The sequence below is a fragment of the Tamandua tetradactyla genome, chromosome 17, assembly GCF_023851605.1.
Source record: "Tamandua tetradactyla isolate mTamTet1 chromosome 17, mTamTet1.pri, whole genome shotgun sequence".
In the NCBI taxonomy this organism is placed as follows: domain Eukaryota; kingdom Metazoa; phylum Chordata; class Mammalia; order Pilosa; family Myrmecophagidae; genus Tamandua; species Tamandua tetradactyla.
Genome location: NC_135343.1, coordinates 47,356,575 through 47,370,926, shown reverse-complemented (window position 1 = coordinate 47,370,926; position 14,352 = coordinate 47,356,575). Strand labels below are relative to the sequence as shown.

The 14,352-nt window shown below is 39.4% G+C and overlaps 1 pseudogene; it reads right to left on the bottom strand.

The window, feature by feature from the left end:
- Positions 1-5,804: 5,804 nt before the first annotated feature.
- LOC143661010 (GTP-binding nuclear protein Ran-like) lies at positions 5,805-13,014 on the bottom strand (annotated as a pseudogene).
- Positions 13,015-14,352: the final 1,338 nt, after the last annotated feature.

The following is a 14,352-nucleotide window of genomic DNA, read 5'->3' as shown; positions in this document are numbered from 1 at the left end:
CATGTGAAGCCATCTGGTCCTGGACTTTTCTTTATTTTTTTTTTCGAATACATAACTTAAAAAAAATTTTATTTATTAATTAAAAAAATTAAGAACAAACAAACAAAAACATTAACATATCATTCCGTTCTACACAATCAGTAATTCTCAATATCATCACATAGTTGCATATTCATCATTTCTTAGAACATTTGCATCAATTCAGAAAAAGAAAGACAACCGAAGAAGAAATAAAACGATAACAGGAAAAAAAAATTATACATACCACACCCCTTACCCCTCACCCTCATCTATCACCAGCATTTCAAATTAAATTTATTTTAACATTTCTTCCCCCATTCCCTATTTTTATTCCATATGCTCTACTCATCTGTTGACATGGTAGATAAAAGGAGCATCAGATACAAGGCTTCCAAACCACTACCCAATCATCATCAAGAAACATGGCTACCGGAACACAGCTCCACATTTTCAGGCAGTTCCCTCCAGCCTCTCCACTACATCTTTAATAACAAGGTGATATCTACTTAATGCACAAGAGTAAACTCCAGGATAACCTCCCAACTCTGTCTGGAATCTCTCAGCCATTGACACTTTGTCTCATTTCACTCCTACCCCCCACCCCGGTTGAGAAGGTTCTCTCAATCGCTCGATGCCGAGTCTCAGCTCATTCTTGGGTTTTTCTCAATCCCTTGATGCTGAGCCCCAGCTCATTCCAGGATCTCTGTCCCACGCTGCCAGGAAGGTCCACACCCCTGACAGTAATGTCCCATGTAGACAGGGGGAGGGTGGTGAGTTCGCTTGTTGTGCTGGCTGGAGAGAGAGGCCACATCTGAGCAACAAAAGGGGCTCTCTTGAGGGTGACTCTTAGGCCTAAATTTTAAGTAGACTTGATCTATCCTTTGCAGGGTAAAGTTTCAGATGAACAAACCCCAAGACTGGGGGCTTAGCCTATAGCTTTGGTTGTCCACACTGCTTGTGAGAATATCAAGAATTCAACTTGGGGAAGTTGAATTTCTCCCTGTTCTCACCATTCCCCAAAGGGGCCTTTGCAAATACTTTTCCACTCACTGATAAAATCACTCTGGGATTCATCAGGGCATCACTCCAAACAAAACAACAAAATCTCATGTCCTACTCAAGATTCCAAGTACTTATGGTGTTCCATCAGGCTATCAACATAAGTTACATTAGGATATACACTAGTCAAAATATAAATTTTGTACCAAATAAATATTTTTTGCTTTAGTCTCACATAAGTTGAAATTTTAAAATATTAATTACCATTTATTTTCAGTACCCTGCAGTAAAATGACATTCCTTTGTTCTTCCTCATGCACAAAAATTTTTTAAATTTGTACATTTAGTCACTATCATTATACACTCTAGGCATTTCTAGATTATACCATCTCAATCTTTGTCGTCTTTCTTTCTGATTTCATTTATGCCCCCAGCTGTCCTCCCTCTATCATTTTCACATGCAGCTTCATTCAGTGCTTTAACATAATTGTATTACAGTTAGGTAGTATCGTGCTGTCCATTTCTGAGTTTTTATATTCAGTCCTGTTGGACAATCTGTATCCCTTCACCTCCAATTACCCAATATCTTACCATATTTCTATCTCCTGATGGTCCCTGTTCTCACCATTCCCCAAAGTCATACAGTATTTGGACTTTTCTTTTTAGGGAGCTTCCTGATGATGATTCAATCTTTTTATTTGTGATTATTATATTGAGGTCCTCTATTTCTTCGTGAGTCAATGCTAGCTTTTCATGCTTTTCTAGGAAGTTGTCCATTTCATCTGTGTTGTCTGGTTTATTAGTATATGTGGGAAACTGCTGTATACCCCAGAAAAGCCATGCTCTTGAATCCTGACTCAGTACATGTTGGTGGGATCTTTTTTATTAAGTTGTTTCCATGGACATGGACCCATCTAGTTGTGGGTGGGACTTTTGATTAGGTGGTTTCCATGAAGATGTGTCTCAGCCTATTCAATGTGGGTCACTTACTTTAAGAGGAAAGCATTTTGGAAAGGGCCAACAGAGCCAATATGAGACCCAGACATTTGGAAATGCAGAGGAAAACACCCCTGGGAAGCTATTTGAAATCAGAAGCCAAAGAACCAGCAGTCACTAGCCACATGGCTTCCCAATTGACAGAGGTGTTCCAGACGCATCAGTTTTTCTTGAGTCAAGGTATCTTTCTTTAGGTGCTTTAGTTTGGACATATTTATGTCTGTATACCTGTAAGCTTGTAATACATTCCCTTTTTAAAGCCATTTCTTTTTTGGTATATTGCATTCCAACAGATTTTGTAAACTAATACAAATTTTGGTATCAGAAGTGTGGTGCTGCAATTTGCAAATACCAAATCTGTCAGAATGTTTTTTTAACTGAATAAGAAGATTCTGGAAGAACTGTGAGGAAATGAAAAGCAAAGGCCTAGAATGCTTTGCCAGATTGTAGAAATATCACTCTAAAGTTATTTCTGATAAGGTTTTAGATAGAAATAATGCATGTGTTAATCCAAACTGGAAGAAAGGTGTTCTAGTTTGCTAGCTGCCAGAATGCAACACACCAGAAGCAGATTGGCTTTTAATAAAAGGGGATTTATTTTGTTAGTTCTTCAGAGGAAAGGCAGCTAACTTTCCACTGAGGTTCTTTCTTATGTGGGAAGGCACAGGATGGTCTCTGCTGGCCTTCTCTCCAGGCCCCTGGGTTCCAACAACTTTCCCCAGGGTTACTTCTTTCTGTATCTCCAAAGGCCTGGGCTGAGCTGCAAGTGCTGAGATGAGGAATGCTGAGCTGCCTAGGCTGTGCTACATTGTTCTCTCTCATTTAAGCACCGGCCAATTAAGTCAAACGTCATTCATTGCAGCAGGCCCGCCTCCTAGCAGACTGCAGATGTAATCAGCAACAGATGAGTTCCTGTACCATTGGCTCATATCCACAGCAACAGAAGTAGGTGCCTTCACCTGGCCAAGTTGACAACTGAATCTAACTACCACAAAAGGTGACCCGGATTTTAAAGTGGCAGTGAATTTGGCCAAACTGAGTAGTATTGTTGGATGGAAGTTAGAATTTAAAGGTGATGACCCAGGATACTTAGATGAGGAAATTTACAAACTAAATGTGGAAAATGCAGCCTGGATGCTCCTTTCAGCTTATACTAAAATGCAAGAGAAGTGGACAACTGAACTCTTGGGTACAAGGAAACTAGAAATTGATGGTTTGGAAAACTCTGGGCTTCCAGAAATGGAGACCCCAGAGAGTAGTGCCTCACAAGAGGGTTTACCCAAACATGGAACGAGCCAGTCATTTCAGAAAAAAGCCAAGATTGTAGATGGACTTATTCAGAAAGAATTTGTGGAAAGTCCTATTGACTGAGGGTATGATCCCAGTATACTGCATAGAAGACCAAAAAGAGTGTGATGGGCTCTATATAAACAGAACCACTGGCAGTCTGGACTAAAAGCAACAAAAAAGGGACAAAGTAAAGGAAAAACAACTTAAAAGGCAGAACCTTTGGTTTGAAGCCAACAAACCTCAGGCCAGGAGTAAGGACGCACCCATGCACTTGAAGAGGGTGAGTTTGTCCCAAAGGTAGAGGACGGGTTTTCTGCCTAGATGTTCAGGAAGAGTTTTTGGTGCCCTAGGCCTTGGAGAGAGTGGAGTACATTCCTCGGGAATTGAGGAGAGCCTTGTTGCTGCCCCATTGTTCTGAGGGAGTTGAGCATGTGCCCCAGAGATTGCAGAGATCCCAGGTGTTGCCTGATTCTTGGAGACGGTGGAGCCAAGAAAAAGATGGTCTCCCCATTGACCCCCAAGGTTGCAACCCTCACCCCAGTATTTGGAGAGAACAAGGCTGCAGCATAAGCCCTTGGAAAGGGTAGGACTGCTGCTTTCTAAAGCCCCGATGATAAATTATTCTCAGACTTTGAAATCTAATGGAGTTTGCCCTGATGGTTTTAAGAGCTGTTTGTGACCTTTAACCCCTGTTTTCCTTCCAGTATCATCCTATGGAAATGGGAATATGTATCCTCTGACTGTCCTTCCTTTGTATATTGGCAGCAGATAACTTTTCTGAATTTCAAAGTCAACAGCCAGAGGTGAATTTTTGCCTTAGGACAGACTATACCTGTAACTGATTTTGATGAGATTTTGAACTGTTCTTTGTATTATATTTGTATTGTTACTGAAATGGTTTAAGACTTTGTGGTATTGTAATAGAATGAATTTATTTTGTATATGGAAAGAACATGTCTTTTTCTTGGTGACCAGAGGGTGGAATGTGACAGTTTGAAACTGTTGTCTACCCCAGAAAAGTCATGTTCTTTAATCCCAACTCAATATTGGTGGGTGGGATCTTTTTTATTAAGTTGTTTCTTTGGAGATGTGTCTCTACCTATTCAAGGTACATCACTCTCTGGAGTCCTTTAAGAAGGAATCATTTTGGAAAGAGCCAACAGAGCCAACACAAGACCCAGACATTTGGAGATGCGGAAAGAAAATGCCCCTGGGGAAGCTGTTTGAAACCACAGGCCAAAAGACCAGTGGATGCTAGCCAGCTGACAGAGGTGTTCCAGACTTTACTTGAGTCAAGGTATCTTTCTCTGGATGCCTTAGTTTGGACACTTTTTTTTGCTTAAATAAGTTATTTATTGACTTACTGTTTGAAGGCTAAGAGAAGTAAAAAATCAAGATATTGCAAGGCTTGCTTTTCCCCCAAAGTCCATAGCATTCTGCTGCTAGCTGCCAGTAATCCTTGGGGCTTGTTGGCTTGTATCTCTGCATCTTGTAACTTAGTGATATTCTCTCTGTTATGGCCACTCTTCTGGATTCTGCTGGCTTCTGGCTTCTCACTGTGGCTTTCTATGACTTCTGCCTTCCAGTTTCTTTTCTTTATAAGGCCTCTTTTAAATGGGTCCATCCTGATTCAGTTGGCCACACTTGAACTTATAATAGCATCTTCAAAAGATCCTACTTATAAATGAGTTCACACCTACAGCAATGTGGAAACAGATCAAGGACATGTCTTTTTGATGAGGTTCATAATTCAATACCACATTGGGTATAGGAATTAAGAGACTGAATTGTAGAATTGATGCTGGTTAATTTTTCACCAGGCAGGTGTGATGAAGGATAGGGATGGAAAGGACTCAAGGGAGAGCATGTGAGTCCTTTAAGTGATCACTAATGGGGCAGTGAAAAGATGAGGAAGAAATTGACTGCTCAGGTGGGTAATAGGTTGTGTAACAGTAGAAGGTTCCTCTGCCCTGGGGGAATGAATGGACTTGAGATTTTTTTTTATTGCTTTCTCCCTAGAGGGTTTTGAGAAACCATGTGTCTGCTCAAGCATTTCTCAGATAACACAACTAAAATTTTTTACATTAGTTTAGTATTAGAAGATGCAATTTCCAGTGTACCACAAGTTTTGGTATTCTAAAATAAAACAGGTACATTTCTGATTTAACTGTATCTGATCTAAGTGAAAGGCTTGCCATGATAGCCATCTTCAACAATGGGATTTTTTCAACATTCCCTTTTTATATTTTCATTCCATTCTCCCCCCCCAAATTTTATCCTGTTTTAGATTTTTGTGCTTGAAAGTCTTTTTTTTTCCTTTTTTTTGTTTATTGACAAACCAAAACAACATACAAACCCAAACATTCTTAACATACAACATGATGAGATTTTCCATGTCTGTTCAGATATCCTGAATTAATTGTTTCAACTCCTGTATCTCATTTGAATTGTTGGGTTGTTCCTTTGACTGGGCCATAGCTTCAGTTTTCTAGTACGAATTTTTTTTTTTTTTTTTTGCATCTAGGCATTTAATTTCCTTAATTAGTTTATTCTGGAGAGTGTTTTCACTCTTACCTAGGATTTTCTTTGTTCTCTATCTGTTGTTTTATATTCAGTTCATCTTATTCTATACCTCCAGCATAGGTTTTGTTTAATGGGTCAGAATTTTTCAGTTCTTGTTTTCTTGTTTCTTGCCTTGCCTGTATGATGCCTTTTTTTTTTTTTTTCCTTAGGAGGGTCTAGTTAGGTATTATAGACCCCAGTCAGATTTTCCCAGGCCAGTCTGGCCTCTTTTCAGGAGGAAAGAATCATCTGCATCAGTTTTCCCTGAGGGTGAGACCCGGCAGGTTGACAGACTTTCTTTGAAGCCTCTAGACTCTGTGTTTTTCCTATCCTGCCCAGTATGTGGGGGGTGTCTGCCTGAGGTCCCACCAGCATAAAGTGATGTGGTACCTTTAACTTCAGCAGACTCTTCCTGCTGGGGGCATGTTTGAGAGAGAGAACAAGTTGTAGGCTGGCTTTAATTGTTTCACTTTTCCAGTCCCTGGGGTCTAATTCCTTAAGGGAGGGATTCTATCTGAACTGGGCCCCATCCCTCTCTTGGGAAAGGCACAGCCTCCAGGGAATTACCTCCTTTTACCTGACCAGCCTCTTTGTCTCTCAGACAAGTTTAATTCTGCCCTTGCCTGGGGCAGTTGGAGCCTGAGAGGAGTTAAGCAGTAGAAACCAAGGAAAAAAAATCCTTTTCAGAGCAGGACCCTCGTTCCTTGGGTTTGTTAATCAAGAGCTTAAGTTGGTATGTTGCTCTATGTATCTCCAGGTTCTGTGTGTCCCCTCTGTTTTTCTAGGGTCCAGACCTTTTCAAATATTTTGTGCTGTCTGATCCAAAAACCTGTTTGTTTGTTTTTTTCATCAGCCCTGCCCCCTCTGCACTGGGGCAAAAACTAGTAACTTTAGTTTTAATTTGAAGTTTACCTGAGCTGGGGGCCTATTTTTAGTAGTCAGAATTTGTTAATTAACTCCACAATTGGAGTTTGGTTGAGCTCAGCCCCTTGCTGTTAGTAAAGTCTCTTTCCTATCCCCTCTAAGAACAAGTCTGTGGGGGAGGGTTGCCAGCTCCATGGCTTGGGGGACTCATGGTTCTGGATGGGATTGCAGCTGGTCCAGCTTGTCCAGACTGTGTATGCCCTATGGCCCCAGCATTTATTCTGTACTGTTCTTGGCTATTTACTAGCTGCTCTGGAGGACAGACTAAATTCCACACTTCACTAAGCCACCATCTTAGAACATCTCCTCCCAGTTTGGACATTTTTATGGCTGTAGAATTGTAAACTTGTAACATAATTTTCTTTTTTAAAAGCCCTCCCATTTCTGGTATATTGCATTCTGGAAGCTTTAGCAAACTTATACAGCATATAATTGCTCATAATATCCTCTCATTATCTCCTTATTTCTGCAGGGTTAGTAGTTACATCTTCTCTCCCATTTCTGATTTTATTTTCTCTCTCTCTCTCTCTCTCTGTCTCTCTCTCTCTCTCCCTTTCTGTCAGTCTAGCTAAGGGTCCTTTGATTTTACTGATTTTCTCGAAGAACCAATGCCTGGTTTTGCTGATTCTCTCTATTGCTTTCATGTTCTCAATTTCATTTATTTCTGCTCTAATCTTCATTATTTCTTTCCTTCTGTTTGCTTTGGGGTTAGTTTGCTGTTCTTTCTCTAGTTCCTCCAGGTGAAAAGTTAATTCCCGATTTTTAATCTTTCTTCTTTTTTAATATAGGCATTTAGGGCAATAAATTTCCCTCTCAGTACCACCTTTGCTGCATCCCATGTTTTGAAATGTTGTATTTTCCAGCCTTCTGCCTGCTGATTTCCAAGCTTCATTCCATTGTGATCCAAGAAAGTGTTTTGTATAATTTCAATTTTTTAAATTTACTGAGACTTGCTTTGTGACCCAACATGTGGTCTCTCCTGGAGAATGATCCATGAGCATTTGAGAAAAATGTATTGTGAGGTATAATGTTCTGTAAATTTTAAGTCTTGTCAATTTTTTTAATTATTCAAAACCTGTTTCCTTATTGATCCTCTGTTGAGATGTTCTATCCATTGATGAGAGCAGTGTATTGAAGTCTCCAGCTATTATTGTGACATGTCTATTTCTCGTTTCAATGTTGTCAGTGTGTGCCTCGTATTTTTGGATACTTTGGCTCAGTGCATAGATATTTATGGTCATTATGTCTTCTTGATGAATTGTTCTTTTTATTAATAGTGTCCTTTTTTTGTCCCTTTTAATTGTTTTACATTTGAAGTCTAATTTGTCAGATATTAGTATAGCCACTCCCCAGCTCCCACCCCCTTTTCTGGTTATTGTTTACATGAAATATCTTTTTCAATCTTTCACTTTCAATCTGTTTTTGTCCTTGGGTCTAAAGTGGGTCTCTTGTAGACAGTGTATAGATGGCTCTTTTTTTTTTTTTTTAAATCCATTCTGCCTTGATTGGGGAATTTAATCCATTAACATTTAATGCTATTACTTAAAGGCAGTACTTTCTTCTGTCATTTTGTTTTTTGGATTTTTTATGTCATATCTTATTTTTTTCTTTTTACCCTCACCAATACTCTTCATTTCTACACTTTTCTCTACACTTCTCTCTCCTGTCTTTTCCTATCTGCCGGGTGATACTTTCTTTAGTATTTCTGATAAAGCCAGTCTCTTAGCCACAAACTCTCCCAATGTCTGTTTGTCTGAGAATATTTTAAACTCTCCCTCATTTTTCTTTTTATGTATCCAAACCACATGCCATTTTTATTTTGATAGTTCACGTATAAATCTTCAATAAACTTTTCCATGGGTTAGATATTGGCCAAAACAAAGGCAGGTGGACATTTTAGATTTACTGCACTAACAATAAACTCCTTACCAAATGGAAAACTGTTGACCTGTCATATCCAGCCAATTTGAGGGGTATCATTCGAATGCACAAAAATAGAAAGTAGAGACAGGGTAATTCATCTAGATTTTGAAGTAACAACAAAGGCTATTTAAAGAAAACATGGCACAAGTTTCCCTAACAGTGGTTTTGAAATTCTTATTAACAAGGGATGAGTTCACTAGCTTAGATATTTGAAATACAACTTTATTCTGATTCTAAACAAAAAGGAGGGGAATGACAATAACAAACATGACTTCACCACTGAAGTCTTCACTGCTTCAAGACTTCACCACTTTGTGATGTGACTGCAGCAGTCTTATATTTGAAACTCAAAAACGAAACAGTTGTGTTTCAAAACAGCTAAATATGCAGGTCCGAAAAATGTTTTTATTTTTTAAACTGCCACATTCAAGCTGAAGCCCATTAATCTCCTTCAGCATCCCAGAGATTAAGCACATGCTCTGCTTAGCTATATAATAAAGTGGCAAACACGCTGCACCACTGACATCACAGGACAGTTGCCTACCAAACTAGACTTCTGACATTGGGCTCCAGTTTCATTTTCTCACAGGTCATCATCCTCATCTGGCAGAGCAGTTGTCTGAGCAACTTCTAAGTCATGCTCATACTGTGCTGCGAAAGCTGGGTCCATGACAACTTCTGGTGGGGCAAGAGCAGGCATGGCAACAAATTCCAAGTTAGGGTCACCAATCAGTGTTCTAGCGTGCCAAAGGAAGGGCTTTTCAAAGTTGAAGTTACTTTTGGCAGAAATGTCATAGTACTGAAGATTCTTCTTTCAGTGGAAGACAATGGATTTTGCCTTAATTTTCCTGTCCTTAATATCCACTTTGTTGCCACACAACATGATGGGGATGTTTTCACAAGCTTGTACCAGATCTCTATGCCAGTTAGGCACATTCTTGTAAGTAACTCTTGATGTTACATCAAACATTATAATGGCACACTGGGCTTGGATGTAATAGCCATCTCTCAGCCCACTGAATTTCTCCTGATCAGCAGTATCCCATACATCGAATTTAATAGGTCCTCTGTTGGTATGGAACACAGCTTAATCGTAAGCTGACCCTGTAGCTTCCAGGAGCATGGTTGAGGCAGAGACTGATGTAGAAGGTGGACTTAGGGCTTAACCCTTGGGAGTCTGAATTCTCTGATTGAGGGGCCCACTTCAGCTGGACACCGCCCCCCCCCCCCCCATTTTTCTGGTGAAGAAAAACCCATTAGGGAATTATCTCCTTCACTTGACTTATTAGTTTGACTCTTAGGCCTATCTTAATTCTACCCTTACCTGGATCAGGCCTGACAATTGAAAATGACTGAGGCTTTCTTTAATGAGCTACTTAGAGAAATTTTATTTTAAAACATCCTTTTTCACGTACAACCTCCAAATGGGCTCCTAGGCCAGATAAGTCCTGAAATGCAGAGGGATCAGCCTGTGTAGAATATCACCTTGTTCCATCCCCCATCCCATATTATCAACAGCCCCTTTCAACTTGAAAAAGTTAGAATGGGTGTAGCCCAAATAACCCTAAAGAGGGGGAGAAAGATCAAAAGAAATGGTGAGTTATATAGAGAAGGCAGAGTTTAACAAATGCATATGATTGCTGAATCAGTATATTGACAGTTCTTCTAGTCTTGTGTCTTGGAATAGTAAAAATCTAAAATTGTGGAATTGCAAACCATACCAAACTCTGGAATTTGTTCTACAACTAATTATTGTGGTGTGCTTTGAAATTTATTGTTTTGTATATGTTATTTTTCATAAAAAAGAAAAAAAAAGCCAATTGTGATGATGAATGCACAGCTATATGATACTGTGTACCATTGACTGTATGCTTTGGATGATTACATGGTATGTGAATATATAATATACATCTATAAAATTGCATTAAAATAAAATAAAAATTCCTTTTCAGAGCATGTCCCCAGTCCCCAAGGTTTGCCTGTCAAGAGCAAGAATTTGTATCTGGCTCCATGTGTCTTGGGGCACAGCCCTTAAAGTATTCTGAACTGGGCTGACTTCAAAAGTCTTGTTTTTGTTTTTGTTTTTTTCTCCATCAGTCCCACCTCCTGTCTGCTGTGAGAAACCTCAGGATTCCTTCTCTGCTTGCTCATAGTTTATCTGTGCTTGGAGCTTGTATTCAGCAGACCAAATTTGTTAATTGAAATTGAAGCTTGGCTGGGCTGACCTCCCTTGCTCTCTGCAGAAGCCTCTTCTTTTTCCCATAGGGAAGTGCTTCTGACTGAGCCTGCTGTGTTAATGGGAGAGGGGAGCCAGCCTCCAGATTTGGAGGGTTTTACTCACAGTTCTATGGTGTGATAGAGGCCCTTCCACCCATTTCAGACTGGTATATAATATGTGTCCAGTCATGGATATCCTTCAAACTGTTGTTCTAGAGTTCTTAGCCATTTACTACCTGCTTTAGAGGACAAACTAAATTCCACTCCTCCCTATGCCACCATCTTGCCCTGCCTCTACTTGTCTGTTCTTGATGATTTCATAACCCTTTGTGCCAGATATTTCATTTTCCCCTCCAAATCACTCCACTTTTTCCCACCCTCCTCTCTGTCCTGGCAGGCTGACTTTTACAGATCATTTGCCCTTTGCTACCTGGCCTCTAGTGACGGAAGTCCTAGCAGGAAACTGTTGGGAAGAAGAAAATGGGACTAGGGTAGCTATTCCCTGTCTCTGAGGCTGACTGTGTCCCTAGACCTCCTCTCAGGACAGCCCATTCTACTCAATATCCTATTCAGGTTCTTGTAACCTCTTCCCATCTCACTTCAGGCCTATGAGCAAATAACATGCCTGATTTCTGTACCATCGCTGTTCCTCAAAACACATTCACACCTTCATAATTAGTCCCTTTGATTTGTCTATATTTATAAAATTTGCTCAATTATCCTAATTTGAGTGTTGGGACCTGATACTCTCTCCCTTTCTCAGAGAGTTGTTAAACCTACGGTTGTTTTTGTGCTCTCTAGAGTGGTAACAGCTGCCGTAGGATTTTTGAATATTTTACGAAGGATGACCTGTCTACTTTCCTTCCGCCTGAAATGATTTTCCATTATGCTGCTTCATTTATCAGGGTCCTGCTCTGAGATTGGATTGTTGAGAAATCTGATAAGAGATGGGGAAACGATGTTTTTTCCAGGAGCCTGAGTTGATTTTTCTCTTCTTCGTGAGATTTCCAGAATACAATGCCACTTGACCTTCCATCTCATTGGTAGTTTCTGGGCTGGGCTTTAGGCTATCCTCAGGTCAGAAAAGGGAGTGTCCTTCCTAGAGGCAAGCATGGGATTTCACTGATGTGCTCCTTTCAGATCACAGAAATGATGGAATAACAATGATCCAAACGTATAATTAACTGCTTATTATAATCAAGTTCCTATTTGATTAATAGAAGAGTGAATTGGGAGTCAAGGAACCACAGCTTCCCAGCTTCTTGATGTTCATCATAAGAGAAGGAATCTGCAAAGATCCACACTCCAAGTGGATCTTCATGTTAATCTTTGCTTACAATTTAATCAGCACCTAATATGGAGCCTGGCATATCATATGTTTAGTAAGTACCCATTAAGTAAATAAATGTTGAAAACTAATATGAAGCAACATAATTCAGAATCATATTCTTAAGGCAAAAAGTCAGAGCTAAGATTACTACAAAATAAAAAAGGTGTTTGTTGAACATGATGTAGTCTGTTAAAGGATGAACCTTTCTTTCACTGAGAAGAGCTAAAAGGTCTGTCCACACAGTGGAATATTATTCAGTCATAAAAAGGAATAAGGTGTTGATACATGCTACAACACTGATGAACTCTGAAAAATTATGCTAAGTGAAATAATGTAGATACGAGAGGACAAATAATTTATGATCCTACTTAAATATCCAGAATAGGCAAATTCATAAAGAAAGTAGCAATTTCCAGGGGTATGGGGAGGAGGAAATCGGGGTTGTTTAATGGGTACAGAGTTTCTATTTGGGGTGATGGAAAAGTTTTGCAAATGGTGGTTGGTGATAGTAGCACACCATTGTGAATAATTAATGCCACAAATTGTAAGTTTAAAATTGCTTAAATTGGGCGGGCCGCGGTGGCTCAGCGGGCAAGAGTGCTTGCCTGCCGTGCCGGAGGACCTCGGTTCGATTCCCGGCCCCAGCCCATGTAAAAAACAAACAAACAAACAAAATATAATAAAACAAGAAAATGTTTAAAGATGTTTCCCTTTCTTCCTTCCATCCTTCCTTCCTTCTCTGTCTTTCCTTCCCTTCCTTCCTTCTCTAAAAAAAAAAAAAAAATTGCTTAAATTGACCTATTTATTTCCTATTTATATATATGAACACAATACACATTTTTTAAAAATTTAAAGAAAAGCTGGATTTCCAGCTAAGTCTGTCTGTTTAATTCTGAAGGCTGCCGTTCAGGGAGCTGGTTCACAAGCAGAGGGTAACAGCATTTATGGATGTGTAAGTTTAAACTGTACAAGAATATTCTTGAAGGATTCTTAGTAATAGTAAAAAGCTAGACATGATCAAACATGAGTAAATTTGTTAAATTATGATATATGATGAGATTCTAGACAGCTATTAAAAATTAGATTGTGACCATTTAAAATTATGGAAAATGCCACAGACACTGTTGTATGAAAAGTGAGGATTCTAAAAACATATGTGCAATATGACCTGAACTTGAAAAAAAAATATGTATTTATACATTGTAAAAATACAGAAGGAAATCTGTTGGTAATTTGTAGGTGACCTTGTTCCTGCATACCTCCCTTGAGTCGTCTTTCAGTGTGGCTGGTTGCTCTTTAGCCTGTTGTGTAGCTATCTGAGGGGAGCCTCTTTTCATTACTCCCCAGGGCTGGATCCACTTTTCTTGGGTCTCTGTGGCTTTTCCTTTTTAGTTTACTCTCTGGGTGGAACATCTTTAAGTAACTTATAAAGAAAGGGATTGGAGAATATAACTTTAATCCTTAGATGTGTGAACTATTTTTATACCGTTGATAGCTGGTTCACAGGATATAGATTTTTACAATGTTGTTTTAATGCCTGAATACATCCTAGAGTATAATCAAGCAGATAATTAAACAGTATTGGTAAAGTCCCTTGAGGGATGGGAGAAAGAATAGGGAACTATTAAACCTTACCATCAGGTAAGTAATTCCAGAAAGAAAAAACAGAGCAGAAAATTCTCTAGGCTCTCTTTCTCCTGAGGCTTTTGCACATGCTGTTCCCTTTGCCTAGAACATTCTCCTCCCACCTCCCTATCCATCTCCTTTGTTCAGCTCCTCTAGTTTTCAGCTCAGTGGTTGAAATCATTTTTCCTTCTCCATTAACTCTGATAGCTGGTAATATTAATGAGAAACAAAAGTCTGATTACAATTTGATTCACTGGACTTTATGGGTGATTTTTGTTGTTGTTTGATTTTAGGGAGCTTTTAGTATCTTTTCTTTGTCCTTGGTGTTCTGAAATCTCACAGTGATATGTCTAGATGAGACTTTTTATTTATCATGCTGGCTATCACTTGAGCCCCTTCAATCTAAAGATTTGTCTTGCGTTTCAGGAAGCCGTATCATTGCTTGAGAGTTTTCTGCTCTGTTT